The following is a 20,276-nucleotide window of genomic DNA, read 5'->3' as shown; positions in this document are numbered from 1 at the left end:
GTTTACAGAATAAATCCAACTTCAGGCTAGCTCTCCAAATGGTTACTAATTGGCTACCAAAGAATACTGAGTCACTCACTCACTCATGTACGTGCAGAAAACAACAGAATGGCTTCGTACCTAGTCTCTAAGGCTGATTGCCTTAAACCAGTTATAACTCTCTTTGCACTTGACAGTAAGCCTTTCCACCCAATTCACAGGATGTGTACTGTTACCAAGGGAGAAGTAGACAATTACCTAATTTCACCATAAGCCAGAATCTTTAGAACTACTGACAGTTGTGTATACGAGGACTAGAGATTTTATGTCAGTATGTTTCAGTGAACTCTCGGTGCTGGATGGACTTGGTGAAAATGTCAGAGAAAAGACGAATTGCAAGATGTTATGTCTGAAAATTTGGAGATGATGGAATATTTAGGAATACATTATTTTAAATTGTTTATTTGTTTGAGAACCACAGACAACTTCCCTTTGCTGGTTCCCTTCCCAATTGCCTGCAATGACCAGGCAAGAACTGGCCTACAGCCACTAACTGGACACCATACATGGCTCCATGTGGGTGCCAGGAATCCCATTCCTTGAGCCATCTGTGCCATTTATCACAGTGTGTATTACTAGGAAGCTACAGTACGGGCCTCAACCAGGTATTGAACCCAGGCACTATGATGGAATGTGGGATTCTTGAGATTTGTTGACATCGTAATATATTTTCTTTCATGACAATACTGTGAATCCAGTGTTCTACAGACATTCATTAATGAAAATATAGTTCTTACTGAGTAGTGTGGTCTCAACAGGTCACCAAGAATCACCCCTAATGAACAACTCCCAATTGCCATGCTCTTTAGTTGGCCTACTCTCCACTCACATTGAATCTGGGTGGCCTGTGACTTGTATCAGTCAATAAAATGACAAAAGTAACCCTACAAACCTAGCCTTTTAGATGACAGGGCTTAACATAGTCCTCCATTCTCTCTCCCTTAAAATATTTACCTTTGGTAGCTTTGGGTCACCATGGAAGACTGGATATCATATGGGCGAGCCCGTGTAAGAGGGACAGATTGTGTAAGACAGGGCAGAAGGAAAGAGCTGCAGCTGACCAGCATCTTAGATCACTCCCCAAGATAGTTCGAGCCTAGAACACCATCCAGTTAGAACCCAAGTCAGACCAGAACTGCCCAGTTGAGGTCAGTCAACCAACACAAACATAATTAAACTAAAATGTTTCTTGCTATAAGTCATTCGTTTTGGGTTTTTTGGCTATACAACTACAATAGGTAACAAAGAGAGATAGTGGTAGAATAGAGCAATCAACTTGTAATTTTTAAGCTGCCAACAAAACAGAAGGTGTAATACAAATATTTCAGTATATGATTTGTTGATTAGAGGATTTCTTGCTATGCTCAATGTAATTTACTAATTTATTGCGGGGATTTTTTCTATTAAAATTTCATTACAGGGCCCAGCGGCGTGGCCTAGCGGCTAAAGTCCTTGCCTTGAATGCCCCGGGATCCCATATGGGCGCCAGTTCTAATCCCGGCAGCTCCATTTCCCATCCAGCTCCCTGCTTGTGGCCTGGGAAAGCAGTTGAGGACGGCCCAATGCATTGGGACACTGCACCCGCGTGGGAGACCCGGAAGAGGTTCCTGGTTTCCGGCTTCAGATTGGCACGCACCAGCCCGTTGCGGCTCACTTGGGGAGTGAAACATCGGATGGAAGATCTTCCTCTCTGTCTCTCCTCCTCTCTGTATATCCAGCTTTCTAATAATAATAAAAAAATCTTTTAAAAAAATTTCATTACAAATGTCTGTCTGCTCATCCACTAAAAGAGATGAATTTTTTTCTGAGTACCAGGTCGTAAAAAAAGAAGAAAAAGTATTTATTTTAAAGATAGTTACAAAGTGTGAGGAGAAGACTTCAAGAGATGGTGTGAGAGATAGGTCTTTCATCCACTGGTTCGCTCCCCCAAATGGCTACAATGGGCAGGGCTGAGCCAGGCCGAAGTCAGGAATGTGGAGCTGATTCTGGGTCTCCCACTTGGTGGAAAGGACTCAAGAATCTGAACTGTTCCATCCTGCTTTTACAGCTGCATTAACTGGGAGCTGGACCAAAAGCGGAGCAGCCAGGACTCCGACTGGCATCCATAAAGGATCTGCAGCAGCAGGCAGTGGCATTGGCATATCATGTCACAGAACCTCTGACAGCAGTGCTGTAAGGAATCAACCCTTCTGATGCAGTTCATGTGAGGTCTACCCTGGCTCACTGGGTGAATTAGGAATACAGGCATGCCCAATGAGAGCTCTCCTTCATTAGTCACAGGGATAAGTTCAGGGGATAACGATGATCTAAGGCAACCGACAAAAATCAAATATGCTGGCCAACTGATCAAGAAATAAATACTTTCTTTTCTATTGAACTTGCGTTGAGCAACTAAGCTATAAAATTGAGGACTAAAGATTAAAAATTAGTGGCTGGCATGGTGGCTCAACAGGCTAATCCTCCACCTACAAGCACTGGCTCATATTACAACTGCTCCACTTCAAATCTGGCTCCCTGCTTATAGCTTGGTTAAGCAGTAGAGGATGGCCCAAGAGCTTAAAAACCCAATACCCATGTGGGAGACCCAGAAGAGGCTCCTGGTTCCTGGCCTTGGATAGGCTCAGCTTTAACCATTATGGTGATTTTTGGATGGAAGATCTTTTTCTGTCTCTCCTCTCTGTAAACTTGACTTTCCAATAAAACTAAGTAAAAAATTTTTAAAAAGATTAAAAACTGTCCCAACACACTCACACATGCTGGCCTACAATCTGGATATCTCTTTTAAAAACCAGATATATGCAACCTTGCCTGCTATCTCCATTTACATGCTGAGTAAGTATCATAGCTCAGCATGTCTAAAACCAACTCTTTGGAAACATACCAGCTTTGAAATGCTCTTTTCCATTCCATGAATGACTCTGCCACCAACCCACTTTCTCTGACCAGAAGCTTTTCTTCCACATCATATATTCAAAGACATCGGGAAATCCTTTCCAATCTATGCTCAGAGAATATCTAAAGTCCAGTTATTTCTCATTAGTCTCACTAGCCTATTTCAGCCCACCATTTCTCGCCTTGCTTGCTGCAGGAGCACCTACGTCTGTTTGCACATGCTCTTTCCTTCCTCTAGAATGTCAGCTTGCCAATGACTATAAGAACATAAATTTGTTCAGTGGATTTCTTGGGCCCAGCACGACGGAGTAGTGGCTAAAGTCCTCACCTTGAACATGCCGGGATTCCATATGGGTGGCCCAGTGGCCCTGCTTCCCATCCAGGTTCCTGCCTCTGGCCTGGGAATGCAGTTGAGGACAGCCCAAAGCTTTGGGACACTACACCCATGCATGGGAGACCTGGAAGAGGCTCCTGGCTTTGGATTGGCTCAGATCCAGCCATTGCAGCCACTTGGGGAGTGAACCATCAGATGGAAGATCTTCCTCTCTGTCTCTCCTTCTCTCTGTACATCCGCCTTTCCGATAAAAGTAAATAAATCTTTAAAAAAATAAATTTGTTGAATGGATTTCTAAACACAGTTGTATGTTACTGATTGCTCTAGAGAAATGCTTTGTCTTTTTTCTCTTTGTGTCTGTAACAATGAATTACTAATAGCAAGTGTTCAATAAATATTTACGTATTTAATAAATATACACATAATAGAGTCCCCAAATTAGGGAAAGAAGAAAAGGTGCTTCGAGTTTGAGTTTGGGTTTCTTGATTAGCTGAACCTGATGCCTTATCCTTGGGCTTTGCAAGCACATTAGCCAGGAAGTTCTCATTTATGATTGGGCCAGTTTTGAGCTGGATTTCCAGGAATAACTTGAAACGCTATCTTAAATAAGGGTTACTAAATTAATTTACCAAAGAGTAAAATGTAAAATTATTATTATCTTCCCAAATTATTTTATTATTATTATTTAAGATTTACATATTTATTTGAAATAAGTAGAGTGACAAAGAGAGATACAGCAATACAGAGACACAGAGAGAGATCTTGCATCCACTGGTTCACTCCCCATATGATGGCACTGGCCAGGGCTGGGCCAGGCCAAAGCCATAAGCCAGAAACTCATCCAAGTCTCTTACATGGATGAGAGATGCCCTATTAATTAGACCATCATCTGTTGCTGTCCCAGTATATTAACAGAGAGCTGGATTAGAAGCAGAGCAGCTGGGACACAAATTAGTGCAATGATAGGGGATGTCAGCATCTCAGGCAGTAGCTTAATCTACCATACCACAATGTCAGCTCCCTTAGCTACTTTCATAGGCTTGTTAACATTGGTGAAGCTCAAATGAGTTGCCTTAAGTGGAAGTATATTGCTGACTTCAGTATAATTCTGCACAAGGGTGAGCTATTGTTTCTCCTTAATTATGTGAACAATAGAGTCTTAGCATTAAAAGGAAAAGTGAGCTGGGAAACCATTGTTTACAGGTTATCAGAAAGCTATTCTGCTTGCTTAAATGTTTTTCCAGGGACAAGACAAACCCAATTCCACTGACTGAATGACTGAATTCAAAGGGATGATGTAAAACTAAGAATAAAACCGGTTTTTATAGGTTTAAAAAAGGGAGGTGGCAGGGGTGGAAGCGCAGATGGCTGTTGGGTGAGGTGGGGAGATTTTAAGACAACCAGGCCCATTCCTCCAACTGTCACGGAAAAAGCCAAGAAAATGTCAGTTCTTTGTTCAAGGCCACACAACTACTTTTCATAGCAGAATCAAGACCAGAAACCCAAGTTTCTTGGCTTCTTATCTCATACTTTTTCCAATACCGCAAATGTACAATTTCACTCTTATGATGTCTTTCTCTTTGTTTTTCCTCACTCCAAAATTTTGGAGATAAACTGCAGTTTTGGAGATCAAATCTGAAGTCTCCTCCACTGCAGATTATGACCTGTGGTGCAGTTTATATTCAGGGAAGGACAGAAAGAGGCAAGGGTTCACTCCAATATTTCTGAGCTTTCTTGCCCAGAAAAAAAAATCTCAGAAGTTCAAGCCATTGGCTGACTTCTAGTCTCCAAAGACCTGAAACAACTTCTTCCAAAGACTTCTGGCTACAAACTCTTTAAATTACATTGGTCTTGTAACCATTCCTAAAGTCTTTTCCACAAAAACTGAGCTATGTAATTAAAGAAGAGGAGGAAACTGAAATCTCCAAGTAAGAGTCACAAAACTGTGAGATGTGAAGACGGAGGGAGGGGGTCATAGCCACATTTACATACCTGGGCTCAACTCTTCATGGGGCACTTTCCAGGCTAAGGATCAGACTTCGGCAAAATCAACAAAGGAGGACACTAACTTAGACACTTAAGTCTCTATTTTCTGTGACTTTTCAGCAGTCCTCATCCAGCCCTTTAGGTCCATGCTGTGGCTCGCAATCTCTTTCCCACTTTTGAAACGGCACATGGATGTCAAATTGGCAGTTGTAGAAAGATTTGAATTTCAGAAGATACACTTCTGAGTCATTCACACCTTAGAGATTTCCTTAGCTACAAGGAGCTATCTCATCTCAAGTCACTCTCCATTATGATTTGGATATAGTTTGCCCCCGTCCCCCGCCACAAAAACTCACAGGCTGGAAACTTGGTTCCCAGTACAGGGTGTTGGGAGGTGGTGAGAACAGTCCAAGACAGGGCTGAGTGGCAGGTTCTCAGGCCCTTACAAACACTGTCGTTGAAAGAGAGTATTGACTTCTCATATGGTCCTGTGTCCCTTCCTGAGAGAGGGGTTATCACGGAAGAGCAAGACTGGTCCCTTTCCCTGCCCTTGACTTCCTGCATCATGCCATTGCTCCCACTTTCATGGGCTCCCGTTACAACATTACTAGCCATTAAACCTTCCAGAAACTGAATCTATGCAGCTGCCTGCTCTTAGAATGTGAGTTTCCAAAAATGTGAACCAAAGAAATAACTTTTCTTTATATTTTATGTAAACTCAGGCATTTTGTTAAAGCAGCAGAAAATGAATGGAACCATACACTATTTCAGTCTGCTTCTGGGGACTAATCAGTCCCCAAGTTCCGCATTCTTCAATGGGATTCAGATCAATCCTGAAGGCCTGTTCTGGCTTCTGAGCATCTCATAAACTGGCTGAGTCTATCATCAGGCCCGTATTGAATTTTCTTTGCCCCTTTCTGCTCCATTTCCCTCCTTTCGTCAGATACTGAATTTAAGAACATTGATCCAGGAAACATCCTGCATACTACTCCCTTGGAACACACCCCTCCAGTCCTTCTCTCTTGGCCACCCTACCAGGAAAACCTTGGGTGTGCTGAAATGGGGTGATTACATTTTAAGACACAAAATATTGTGCCACCTGTCTACACTGGCACCGCTTGGCAGCCTGGGAGTTAGCCTTTGAACTCTAGTCATTTCTGAAATACCAGCGAGCTCACCAGTGAGTTGCTGAGGTATTAGATGACAGTCACATAGGAAAATGATATATAATGTTTGGGGCTTTGTTTTTTTTTTTTTTCAAATGTTACTACTCTTACCCAGATTCATTTAAACTTTGGCCTTGTTACAGCTCTCCAACTTGTACATTTATGAGGTACTTGAGAGAGTTCATGGAATATGCATGCTATTTTGAGTTCAATTTTCCCACAAACCTTTGGGAGTACCCTCATATACACACTCAAACTACTTCATTGTGTCCTTACTAATATGTAATTAAGTTATCTCATAATTTGCCCATTCACTTTCTAAGTTAAATTCATAAGTGAATGTCTACAAATAGAGTAACCAACTCTCAGAACTTGAGGTTCTGTATTTTATTTAAGCCGAAAACCTACTTCAAGCTTTCAATGACATGAGCCAATATGTTCTCCATTTGTCCTGTGTCATTTTGAGCTAAATTTCAGATTTTAAAAAATTGCAACTAAAAGAATTTCCCTTCCTTTCTTTTCCCTCTCTCTGTAACTATGCCTTTCAAATAAAAATAAAAATAAAACCAGTCTTTAAAAAATTATTAGTATAAAGAGAACAGATTTTATGCATTATATAGGTACAGTTCCAAGAAAACAATCTCTTTTCTCACTCTCCTTTTTCCCACAAATCTTCCTCCCACTCTCCTCTATTTTTCAGTTTTTGCTAAGACGTAATTTTAAGCCACTCTATATTTACAGGTTGAATTCACCACCAGTAATTCTGAACAAGTTAAAAATAGGAAGACACCAGTTCCATTGATTGTTCCGTAAATGCAACAATCATATCCCAAAATGACCATTTCATTGCAACATATTTTTTTGGTATTCTATCTTAACTGCTACATACATCAGAGAAAACATATGATATTTGTGGTTTTGAGACTGGCGTATTTCATTAAGTATAATGATTTCCAGTTGCATCCATTTTGCGACAAAAGACAATCTTTCTTGAATAGGATTAAGCTCTAGTTGTTCACAGTGGCAACCTAGCAACACGCTTTCTGTTTGCTTCCCTCCCTTCCTTGTCTCACTTGTCTGCCTTCCCATTCCCTTTCCTGGAACCTTAGCTCCATCAACGTGCCATTGCCATGCACCTTCCTCCCAGGTTCTTCCTTGAGGAGAGCTGAAATGAAGTTACACTCTCCAACACCTGCTGGACACAAAATACTCTGCTTGATTTCCCTGTGACAGAGACATTGCCATGTTTTGACCAATTGAAGCAGTCTAAACTCAAGCCATCAGTGCAGACTTACAAGTGTAAATGCTAATGACAGTTCATCTCATTAAACCAATGTTGTCAAATTCTTCTTTTTATTCCATAAACAAGTGTGTCTGTTTTTCAAACAATTCTCTGAAAATGTTCTCTTCGATAGATTATGGAGATAAAAATGATAAGCAACTCTAAATTCATAACACTCTCTTCCTTACAACCAGCTAAAAATATATACATGTTTGTAGAAACAATTACATAAACAGGATTAGCATGAAGGAGGCAGAATGTATTTCCACACAATGATCCTGAGTCCTGCAGGATGTGTTGCACCAGAAGTGTCTGCTATGACTTTGAGCAGCTCTTGCACCCGTGGGGATAAGAAACGATAAGACTCTTAACGAGCAAATCCGTGAGTTAATAACCAACTGCACCCAGCGTCAGGCCCAAAACAAAGAGGAAACGCCATATGTTCCCAGGATGGAAGACTGTTGGGCCCCAATGGTCTTATCAGCAACACCTGCACTCCCAGCTGGGGCACATTACTTAGTGGTGTCATCTTCAAAAGCAGAGGACAGCAAAGGAGGCACTAAGAAGCAGCAGAAATGTGGGCAGATTGGGCTAGTGGCTTAGTATGAGGCCCCTGTGCTCACTGAGCTGGAGAGCAGCCAGAGTGGCTTCGGTTTCCTGTGCTGTGACCCCAGCACTGATCTTGCCAGCAATGCATCTCTTAGCAAGGGTGTTTGAGGACTTCCTCGTTCACCACAACCTTATCACTGCTTTCCCATTCTGCTACTTATCCCCAAAACTACATAGATTTCCTTAAGAAAAGCAGAGGCTTGTTACAATTGCACTACTCAAGTGACTGAAACTGGTGACTTTAAAAGATCACAAAAGCATCTCTCACGGTTCTGGAGGCTGAGAAGTCCAAGAGCCAGTGACTGGCATTTGACCTGGTGTGCTGCAGGTCTTCCTGAGGCAGTGGAGCTGCAACCGGCCAACCTCCTTCTTAAGGGCAGGGTGGCTTCTGAAATGTCCCACCTGTAAATAATATAACATTGGCAACTCCTGAATTTTGCAAAAGACACAACTTAAACCATAATTTATATTTGGTTTGCTCCTCTGCCTCAATTTCTACTATTATTCACAGTGTTCTAGAATAGCCGAGTTGTAGACCTTAGTAATAGAAGATAAGAAGAGGAAATAGAAATGGTGAGGAAAAGGTGAGAATAATCAGGTGAATGCGGTAAAATTCCCAACTGGGGAATATGGACAAAATGCTTGTGGGAGTTATTTATTCTATTCTTGCAAACCTTAATCTATGAAAATCATTCCTAAAAAAAAAAAACAATCTTAACTATTAAAGAGGTAAACCAATTCCCAGGGCACTGCCGTGGTTATATATAATTATGGCTACAGCTGATAGTACGTTTTACTGATTAAAAAGCCTATTTGTTACCAAGGACAGAACATCTTAAAAACGAATGTTTAAAAAGATTTTCTTTATGTTTATTGAAATAAGATTCATACACCACAAAACGAATCATCTTAAATTATCTAAACTGCAATGTTTATACAATTCACAACATCAAAACCTTTTATCATCCCCAAAGGAAACGCAGTACCTCTAAGCACACCTTCAGAATCCCATCCTCAGGAAGCCAGGGCCCTGCCTCTATGACTTTGTATGTTCAGGATAGTTTATATACATGGAATCACTCATTTTGCATAACTTTTATGTCTGGCTTATTTCAGTTATATATTTTCAAAGTTCCTCCTATTATGGCGCACGACGTATTTTAAAGACTTATTTATGTACGTATTTGAAAAGCAGAATTATATACACACATACAAGAGTGAGAGAGAGAAGGGGGGGGACAGAGAGACATCTCTGTCTGCTGATTCATTCCCCAAATGGCCAAGACCAGGCTAGGCCAGAGCTGGAACTCCATCCAGGATGCCCATGTAGGTGGAGTCATCCTCCACTGATTTCCCAGGTGCATTGGCAAGGAGCTGAGTGTTCATCTGGGATGCTCTCATCCCAAGAGGCAGTTTAACTTTTTGAGTCACCACACTGCCCCGGCAACAAAATCTGCTTTTTTAGGGCTGGATTGTGCTCATTTTTATACATATACCACATTTTGCTTACCCAATAATATGTCAATGTACCTATGGCTTTTTCTATCTTTTGGCTGCTGTGAATAATGCTGTTAAAAACATAGATGCATATATACATTAAAATTATGTGAAAGCTTGATGCTTGGTGACATGTGATGATAACTTAAAATATAAACTCACCCCTGAAGCACGCCCAAGTGCAGTGTTCTCAGATCCATGAGAAGTATTCTGTGCTTAAGCTATCTTGCATTGAGTTTCTGATGACTTGAAAGAATCCTGACTATGAAATTGTAAAATGTGATCTTTTGGATCTTTGGGGGAAGAAAACTGCTCATGAAAAATACGCTTTTGAAATGAGAACAAATAAAAGTTTTTAAAGCTCAGAGCTCTCCTGTCCCCAGAGGAAACTTGCAATGAATAAGAACTGGAAACATTTCTGATCTAGAAGAATGAGCCCAATGAAGCACAGAACATTCTTGAACTGTGTCTATCACCACAACAATATAATCACAACACACAATCACAAGCCAAAGGCTTTTATGTGAACATTTTAATTATAAATCATCATAATTTAAAAAACTGAATCTTCCCTAAGTCAATAGGCAATCCGTTTTAGCAACCTGTCTGAGCATGAGTCCCCAAGTGTTCTTGCTACCCTTTATTTCTCCTTTCACCATCTGCCTGCGGCCATCCATCTTTCATCCCTTGTGGTTACAAGAATTATAGCATTTTCTTTTCAAAAAGCTTCTAGGAATTGCCTTCGGTTTACTTGGTGAAATCTGTTACCGCACACACTTCTTCAAAAGACCATTTTTTGCTCTAGTTTCTATTGCAGAAAAGCCAAGCAGCAAGAGACTTTATCTGCTGACAACCTCTTTCACTTAAAACAAACTTTCATTGCTTTCAGTTCGTTTTGATCATGGGGTTCTTTTTTTTATTATTATTATTTTTATTGTTTCATTTTATGACACAGTTTCATAGGCTCTGGAATTGCCCCAGTCCCTCTCCAAGCCCTCCCATCGTGGGGTTCTTAGCTCTCTTGGTTAGCCAGGAGACGAGTTTGGTCTGCTTTTTATCCAGTCCTCTTCTATATTACCAATGTGCTCAGCGGGCAGTGGAGTCTCTGCCTGTCACATCCCTCCACTTTCTTATTCTTATCTCAAGGTGACAATGCATCTAACCAGTCGTAGTTCTGCTTTCAGTGGTGAGTGATTGGCCCAGATCTTCTTTTAAACAACATTTATTTACTGAGAAGGCAGATTTACAGAGAGCAGGAGAGACAGAAAGATCTGTCCACTGGTTCACTCCCCAAGTGGCCACAATGGCCAGAGCTGGGCAGATCTGAAGCCAGGAGCCAGGAGCTTCTTCTGTGTCTCCCACATAGATGCAGTGTCTCAACACTCTGGACAATCCTCGACTGCTTTCCCAAGCCACAAGCAGGGTGTTGGATGGGGAGTGGAGCATGCAGGACATGAACCAGTGCCCATATGTGATCCTGGTGCATGCAAGGCAAGGATCTAGCCACTGAACCATTGCACTGGGCCCTGAACTAGATTTTAAAGATGCTGTTTGGGATGTCCAAATTCAATACTGAAATATGTGGGGTCAATTCCACCCCAGCCCTGCTCCAGTTCCAGCTTCCTTCTAAAGCAGAGTCTAAGGCTATACCACCTTGAAAGTGACTGATCTGGTCTGATCTTGGAAGTCAATGCACAACCCAGGAGGTAATAGGTGATGGTTAAGTATCTGAGTGCCTACTACTAACATAGGAAACCTGGAATGAGTTCCAGTCACCTGACTTCTGCCTAACCCAGCCCTGACTGCTGTGAGCATTTAGAAGCAAACTAGCAGATGGAAGGTTTCAATTTCTCTAAGTAAAAATAAATAGATAAAAAATAAATAGGGCCTGGCAGGGTGACCTAGTGGCTAAAGTCCTTGCCTTGAACGCTCCGGGATCCCATACGGGCACTGGTTCTAATCCCGGCAGCTCCACTTCCCATCCAGCTCCCTGCTTGTGGCCTGGGAAAGCAGTCGAGGATGGCCCAATGCTTTGGCACCCTGCACCCGTGTGGGAGACCCGGAGGAGGTTCCTGGTTCCCGGCTTCGGATCGGCGCAGCACCGGCCGTTGCGGCTCACTTGGGGAGTGAATCATGGACAGCAGATCTTCCTCTCTGTTTCTCCTCCTCTCTGTATATCTGACTTTGTAATAAAAATAAATAAATCTTTTTTAAAAAGTATGATTTTGATGCAAGATATTCAAATTCAATGTGGGTTGTTTATTTTAAACAGATGAATTTAGGAATAGCAGTCATTTGGGGGATTTGTGTTTTGCTTTGTCACCAATGACTGGTGATCTGAAGAGTAAAAGGAAAGCAGAAGGAAGAGAACAAGATAAAGACTGAAGTGTGGATGAAGAGAAAAGGGAGAAAGGAGGGGAGCTGAAGAGAGACTGAGAAGAGAAGGGGAGGAAGAAGAGGATATGAGGTAGGGTATTGCAGGTATTTCGTGGTAGTTTAACAGAGAGAGGCATCATAACTTCTGATGTCACTACTATGAGATGTTTGTATGATCTGAGGAATGTTACATAATACCTTTGTGTCTCTGGTATCCCCATTAATGAAATGGAATATTATACTATATATACTGTATATACATTATATATTATATATGTACATATATATGTACACCCATTCAGCAGTATGTGGTGCCAGAGCGGTTGTTTCCAATGGTGGCTGAAAATGGTTTGGGCGCTGAACTTCTTCTCTCTGGATGTGGAGTTCTTAGTGCCTTGAGTGAGAATCTACTTCCTTGTTTGTGTGCGGTAATCAACATGCTTGATTTCATTATTGTGGCCTCAATGGTCATAGGATGAGTAGGGATAAAACAGGGTTTCCAGGATAGCTGTAAGCTAAGCTGATGGTATGTGAAGTTAATGACCCAATAAAAATCAACAAATCTTTTTAAAAAAGAATTTGCATATCTTAAAAATTAACAAATCCTGAGTAATTTGGAATTGCTAAAGATTCTAAAGCAAAATACAAAAATAATTTTTATTATTTTCACATCTAGTTTGGAAATTTTATGAAACTTTTAAATCTTAAATAAGTGCACAGTTTTTAAAGATAAAACAAGTTTTTATTTATACCCTTAGAGTAAAGGGAGAAGCCTTAACTTGAAAGACAACCCTCGGGCCTGGTGCAGTAGCCTAGTGGCTAAAGTCCTCACTGGGTGCCGGTTCTAATCTTGGCAGCCCAGCTTCCCATCCAGCTCCCTGCCTGTGGCCTGGGAAAGCAGTTAAGGATGGCCTTGGCACCCTGCACCCACGTGGGGGGACCCAGAAGAGGCTCCAGGCTCCTGGCTTTGGTTTGGTGCATCTCCAGCCATTGTGACCAGTTCGGGAGTGAATCAACAGACAAAAGATCTTCCTCTCTGTCTCTCATCCTCTCTGTATATCTGACTTTGCAATAAAAATAAAATAAATCTTAAACACACACACACACACACACACACACACACACACACACACACACACACCCTTGGGCAGAATGGAATCAAACAGACTGAGAAATCAGCAAAGGCCAGAAACAGTAGGAAAAAGACAAAGCAATGAGACCTAAACGCACAGACCCCTTCACTTGGGAGCTGCTGATTGCAGCCACGACCAGGGCTGGCTCTCATAAGAAGTTCCAGAGCAGAAGAAAGGGCGTGGGGTGGCGTCCTCACAGGATACGTGCTTAATACCAGATTAACTGCTCTTGCTATTCACATACAAAAGAAACTAACGGCCACACACACGGGGAAGAAAGATTTGATCACCTCTTGATGTATCTGTGGCTTTGTAATACCAACAACAACAGAAATAGATACAGTTACTCAAATTTCACCTGTCAGTAGGACATGAATATCAAAACCTCATTACCCTCAGTACAAAACTTCGATCCCACCCAATCCTCCCCACCCTATCCCACCCCCTAAAAACCAGTTCCCACCATTTGCTGGGGGCGGGGACCTCATACTTACCACAGTAATGTCCCGGGTTCTCCCCAAGGCTGTCGCTGTGGGCGTCAACAGCTGTCCAGGAGAGGCGGGAGACGCGCCCAGAGTTCACGCACTACAAATGTGTCTCCACTTTTGGATGCCACTTCTTCAAGCATCCAGTCTTTCACTAGGAACGAGAAAGAATTTTCCAGAAAAATCCTTCCAGAGGAGGGGAGTGATTCTGATTATTCCACAGGGGTCATGTTCTCCATACAGAGCAGGTGAGCGGTTCACGGAGTCATGAAGTCCATGGCACAAACCCAGGTGCTGGGCAGGGAGGCCCTCGGGCGAGGCCAGGCCCGGCCGGGTGGGCGTCCTCCAGGTCACAGGGCCCGAGGAGCCTGGCCTTACGAGGGCGCCCCAGGCCTGAGGTCGGCTGGCCAGCTTGGTCACAGAAAAAGCTGCCGAAAGGCTGGGTGTTTTAGTTTAAAAACTCCGGATGAGTTCCCCCGTAAGGTCCTCGCCTCGTGTGCGCTGCTGGGATCCCATAGTGGCACCTGTTCATATCCCGGGGCCCTCTTCCCATCCAGCTCCCTGCTTGTGGTCTGGGAGAGCAGTCGAGGACGGCCCAAAGCCTTAGGACCCTGCACCCGTGTGGGAGACCCGGAAGAGGTTCCAGGCTCCTGGCTTCGGATTGGCTCATTTCCGGCCATTGCAGCTACTTGGGGAGTGAATCAGTGGACGGAAGATCTTCCTCTCTCTCCTGTAAAATCTGACTTTCCAATTAAAAAAAAAAAACTTAAAAAAACTTTAAAAATCTGAAAAGAGAAATACAGAAGGAGCATGAGCGCTGTTGTGCAAGAGCGTCTACAGAAAATAATGTTGAGAGAATAAGAAGCCTCTTCAGTGGTCCCGAATGTTCTAACAAGGAACAGAAGGAGGTTGGGACTGGGGAGAGGACAATTTGTGCGACCAGGACCCTCACTTCTTGCTTGCGGGCCCCTGGGCACTGATCCTGCAGGGCGGCCTCCCGCCAGGACCGGCCTTGGAGTGCAGGGCCCCTTTTGTGTTAACTTATCTTCATTTTATTTGAAAGGCAGAGGGACAGAGAGAAAGAGAGAGAGAAGTCTTCCATAAAGTCTTCCCTCCCCAAAGTCTGTAACAGGGGAGTCCCAGGCCCAGGCGGGGAGCTTGGGATGCTATCTGGGTCTCCCGTGTGTGTGTGACAGGGACCCACCTGATCACGGAAGACGTCATCTGTGGCTTACCAGGATGCACATTAGCGGGAAACTGGATTGGAAGCCGAGTAGCTGGGACGGGAACCAGGTATGTGGATAAGGGATATCACTGAATTCAATGTTAATCTCGGAGTTGGTGTTTGGGAAACCCTTGCATGAAATTCTGGATTCCTGGCTTCAGCCCAACCTCCCCACCCCAACCTCACGCCATTGTGGCCATCTGGGGAGTGAACCCGTCTACAAAACCTCTCTCTTCTTCCCTCCTACCCTCCCTTTCTCCATCCCCTGCCTCCATAACTCTGGCCTTTCAAATACTTACTTGTTAAAAAGAGAACACTGAGCATCAGTAAGAACTTGATTATTTACTATCATGATAGAGCTTTTAAAAGGTTACCAAGAGAATAAATTTTCTCAGATTTTTAACACAAAATTTGTTCACTAAGGATCAAATTGTGCATGGTTTTAACATTTTATTTGCCTCTTTAAAGACACTCAGGATTCTTTTGTCATTTGGTTCGAAACATCTTCAAAATTATTGCCTAAATGGTGAAATAGTAGTGAGAAAATTGTTTTTTAAATTGTATCAGTTGGTTTAAGATATTCAAAAAGTAAATTTACTAAGCCACTCTCAAGACTGTGCTGTATATGACACTATAAATTTATTTACCCAATTACATATACTTTGGTGGCATCCTGGAGAAAAATTCAACATTTATTCCCGAGTCACAACTTGGCACAAAATTCCTTTTATTCTTCTATTTAGGTAATGAGCCTGTAACTGAAACGTGTGAAAACTCTACTGGTGTTATCTTACTCTACTCAGCCAGGGGCCTAAGGAGAGGGCACTGTTAACCAACAGCGTGAATGAAGCCAGATGGCCAGAGAAAAGCAGAGCTGAGAGCAGGGGAGTCCTGAGGGTATTCTAGTTCCTGTCTGACCACTGACCGCCTCTGCCTTTGTGTTTTTGACACTGAGGCTCCACAAGTGCCTTATGATAAACATTCATCCTGTATATTTACTACCTGCATCTTTGCTTAAAGTTTTAGTTGGATTCTGTTATATGTGATGTTCCTTAGGCAATGGATTGGGAAATTGAAATTTGAAGGAACACACAGCTATTATTTTTATTTTTTAGATTTATTTATTTTTATTTGTTTTTTTTTTTAAAGATTTATTTATTTTATTACAAAGTCAGACATACAGAGAGGAGAGACAGAGAGGAAGATCTTCCGTCCGATGATTCACTCCCCAAGTGAGCCGCAATGGGCCGGTGCGTGCTGATCCCAAGCTGGGAACCTGGAACCTCTTCCGGGTCTCCCACGCAGGTGCAGGGTCCCAATGCATTGGGCCGTCCTCGACTGCTTTCCCAGGCCACAAGCAGGGAGCTGGATGGGAAGTGGAGCTGCTGGGATTAGAACTGGTGCCCATATGGGATCCTGGAGCGTTCAAGGCGAGGACTTTAGCCGCTAGGCCACGCCGCCGGGCCCAGATTTATTTATTTTTATTTGAAAGTTGGAGTTACAAAGAGAGAAAGAGAGCTGCGTTCCATCCACTGGTTCACTTTCCCAATGACCGCAATGGCGGAAGGCGAGCCCATTCTATGCCTGGAGCCAAGAGCTTCTTTTAGGTCTCACATCAGGTGCAGGGGCCCAAATTGTTGGGCCATCTTCTGCTACCCTCTCAGGCATTAGCAAGGACTTGGATCCGAAGTGAAGCTGCCAAGATTCAAACTAGTGCCCATATGGGATGCTGGTATTGGAGGCAGAAGCTTAAGTTGGTTCTGATACTTCACTGGCTCACTAGTAAAAATTTAAAATTGTCACAGGGACACAAGTGCGTGAACCATCTTCCACTGCCTTAGCTGTATTAGCAGGAAGTCGGATTGGAAGCAGAACAGCCGGGATCAGAACAGCATTTTGGTATGGGATACTGAGATCACCAACAGCAGATTAACCCAACTATCTGAACAGTCAGAGGGTCAGGCCAGACCTAAGCCAGGAACATCTACCCAGTCGAGAGTTCCCACATGGATGACAGGGATGCAAGTCCACGAACCTTTACCTGCCGCCTTGCAGGGCATGCATTAGTAGTAAGTTAAAGTAGAAGCAGGGCTGAGACTCAACTCGGATTCTCTAATACAGGATGAGGGTGTCCCAATTGGCGCAGTAACCTCTGCTCTAAACTGCAACCCTTGCTACATCCTGTAGGGTCATTCCACATCCTACAAAAAAGTCTTTCCTCACTAATTCTTAGCTTAGTTGAAGAATTTTTCCAACTTTTTAAAATGTCATGTACTTTATGGACCACTTCCTGTAATGTTCATCAGAAGAACTTTTTGAAGTGTGATATGGCATGCTGCTTTTTACTCATCCAAAAGAAAAGGCACTGTTAATTGATTTCATAATTTATTTAAAACAAGTTCAAAAAGCTCATGACAGGCTACTCAAGACAAAAGCATGTGTAGTGATGATTGATAATGAATCAATTCCAATTTAAAAAATTTAATGAAAACAGCTCAGAAGTCCAAAGCAAGCATTGCTCACAAATTTCCCTACAAAATATAATTTGTGAGTCTGTTTGCTTTGGCACTGTCAGCAGTGTGGAGTTTTCATGTCCACATTTTGGCAAAATTTAGGTAATGTAGAACCCACATTTAAGGCTGGGTAAAGATTCTCACTTACACTTCTTCATTGTCCCATGTGCCTGATCCAGGCTTTCTCTTGGCAACTGCTCCTTTGTAAACTTTTAAAGGGAGGTGATAATGTGAACCTAGAGATGCTGAAAATAGTTTCTAACTCCAATGTTGGTACTTCTTGTAGAACAAAGGGTCCCACTTGCCTCCTAGAGAGGTTGGTCTCACTTCTTAACTCATGTCCACACCCAAAGACCTGAGAACGTTCCAGGACTGAGCACTTTATTCCAGCAATTTTAAGCTACATCCACTCTGACCACAACATTTCTTTGAGAAGTAGCCTCAAAATAGAGTAAGAGTCAACAAATACTATGGTCCAACATTATTACATTTGGCTGTACGTGTGTTTTAAATGTATATACATATACAGAGATGATTATGTAGCAGACTTGAAAGAATGATTCTCAAAAGAAAAATTTTTTTGTATCACATAGAGGTTCACCACAAGGCACCAGAAGAACCAAGTATTGGTCATGTTCTACCAGTTCTCCATGATCACAATTCAGTCCAGTTCACCACTCCATCATCCCTAGATAACAGACTCTGGGTTTGTCTTCAGGAGCCAACATTGTGGCTAAAGCTACAGCAACTGTAGCTTTAGCTGTACAGCTGTTTGCATTCCAGGGAGAAAGTTCAAGGAGGTAAGAAGGCACAAGGTAAAATGACTCTCATGCTGATTTCAAAAAGAGGTTTCTAGAAGCTGTCATTTGTTTCGATATCAGCTTGCAAGAGAATGGGAAATAATCTTGATTTATACAAAGTTCTTTGCACAGATACATGGTTCTGTTATTGGAGTTGATGAGAAAACAGTATTGTTCTCATGGAATAGTTCGTTACAGTTCCTTGGGGAGCATGCATAACCTTAGTCTGCCCGGCTCAGTGATCTCATTTTATGATGCAGTGGTTGGTGGAGCGTTGACTCTGCTCATCTGGAGTGTTACTTAAAGTCTTGTTTATAAAGAAGAAAGGATTCAATAAAAAACTCTCAAATTGAACCTTTATTGTAATGACTGTCCCTTGGGATCCCCAGACACTTATTCCAAGATCCCCCGTGAATGTCAAACTCAGAGTCTGCTCAAGTCTCTTCTATAAAATGGTATTTTCATAGAACCCACAAACATCCTTCAGTATATTTTATATCATCTCTTGATTGCTTACAATATCTAATGTAATGTAAGTGTTGTTATATTGTTCAGGGATTAATGACAAAAAGGAAAAAAAAAAAAGCCCGTACATGTTCTATACAGATGCAAAGACTTTTTCCAAATGTTTTCCATCCGTGGTTAGTTGGATCCACAGATGTGGAGTTCACAGATTCAGAGAGCTGTTGGCCACACGTTTCTAAGAACTGGGGATAAATTTTCATCAAATGGCCAGTGCAGATTTGATTTTCCAAAATGGCTGTAGGAATGCAGAGATACTTCAAAGACTTCATGGAAACTGAAATTCAAACAAGTTTATTTTGATGCAGATATTTTTAAAATTCATGTGCATGAATATTTCCAGACATACACTCTTTCAGAATCTTGCTTCTCACCATAGGGAGTGGATTTTATATCCTTTATCTGGAAAGACTTGATGACTGCTTCAAATAATTGTACGGATGGTGGCAGTAACAGTCTGTGACTTTATATTCGCTCAGGAACTCAGCCACCATGCTCTCGGCTGACAGACTAACTTGTAAGCCACATGGTCAGGGGCGGGGGAGGACCCTCTTGCTCTCTGGGTGGCCATCCCAGCAGGAGCCATGTAGGAAATAGGTAATTCCCCTTAACAAAACTCTGTAAATTGAAATTCTCAAGATCTCATAATCATTGTTATAACATTTGAGGGCTATAAAAATGGATAAATAGAAAAATCAGCAACTCATGGGAACTTATTTGAAAGGTGGAGTGACAAACTCACACACACTAAGTGTGAGACACAAGAAGAGAGAGGGAGAGGGAGAGAGAGAAAGAGAAAAAGAGAGGGAAAATGAAATCTTCCATCCTCTGGCTCACTCCACAAATGGCAGCAACAGCTAGGTCTGAACTCCATCCTGGTTCCTGAGATGGGTGGCCAGGACCCGAATACTTGAGCCATCTTCTGCTGCTTTCACAGGCCTATTAGCAGAAAGCTGAGTGGCAAGTAGGGTGGTCAGGACTAGAAATAGGACTCCAACATAGGATGTGTTGTAAGCAGCAGCTTTAATCACTGTGTTTTAACACCAGAGTACAAGTGAGTTTTGATGACTGAGAAGGAAAATATAGCTGGACCTCCCATGTGTTGGAACACAAATGTAGGACCAGGATGATCTTTTGGGATCTAGTATGGTTCAAGTGACTGGATTATGTTGGTACACATGAGGATCGATCAACATCCAATTAGGACTTACAGTTTAGACAAGTTTAATCATGCACTGCAACAGTAGTACTACAGACTGAAAATGAAGGGGTAACTGGGGGAAGACAGAGAACTCTGAATACAGGGATCATGTATATAGGGAACAGATACTAATTATAGGTCCAAAGCAGAGACCTCAGATTATAGGCAAATCTGGAAGTCTCCTACCTCAAGGCAGGGGTCTGGAGTCTATTGCTG

This window comes from Ochotona princeps, chromosome 22 (genome assembly GCF_030435755.1).
Source record: "Ochotona princeps isolate mOchPri1 chromosome 22, mOchPri1.hap1, whole genome shotgun sequence".
Taxonomy (NCBI): domain Eukaryota; kingdom Metazoa; phylum Chordata; class Mammalia; order Lagomorpha; family Ochotonidae; genus Ochotona; species Ochotona princeps.
Note: the sequence above shows the minus strand (reverse complement) of the source record.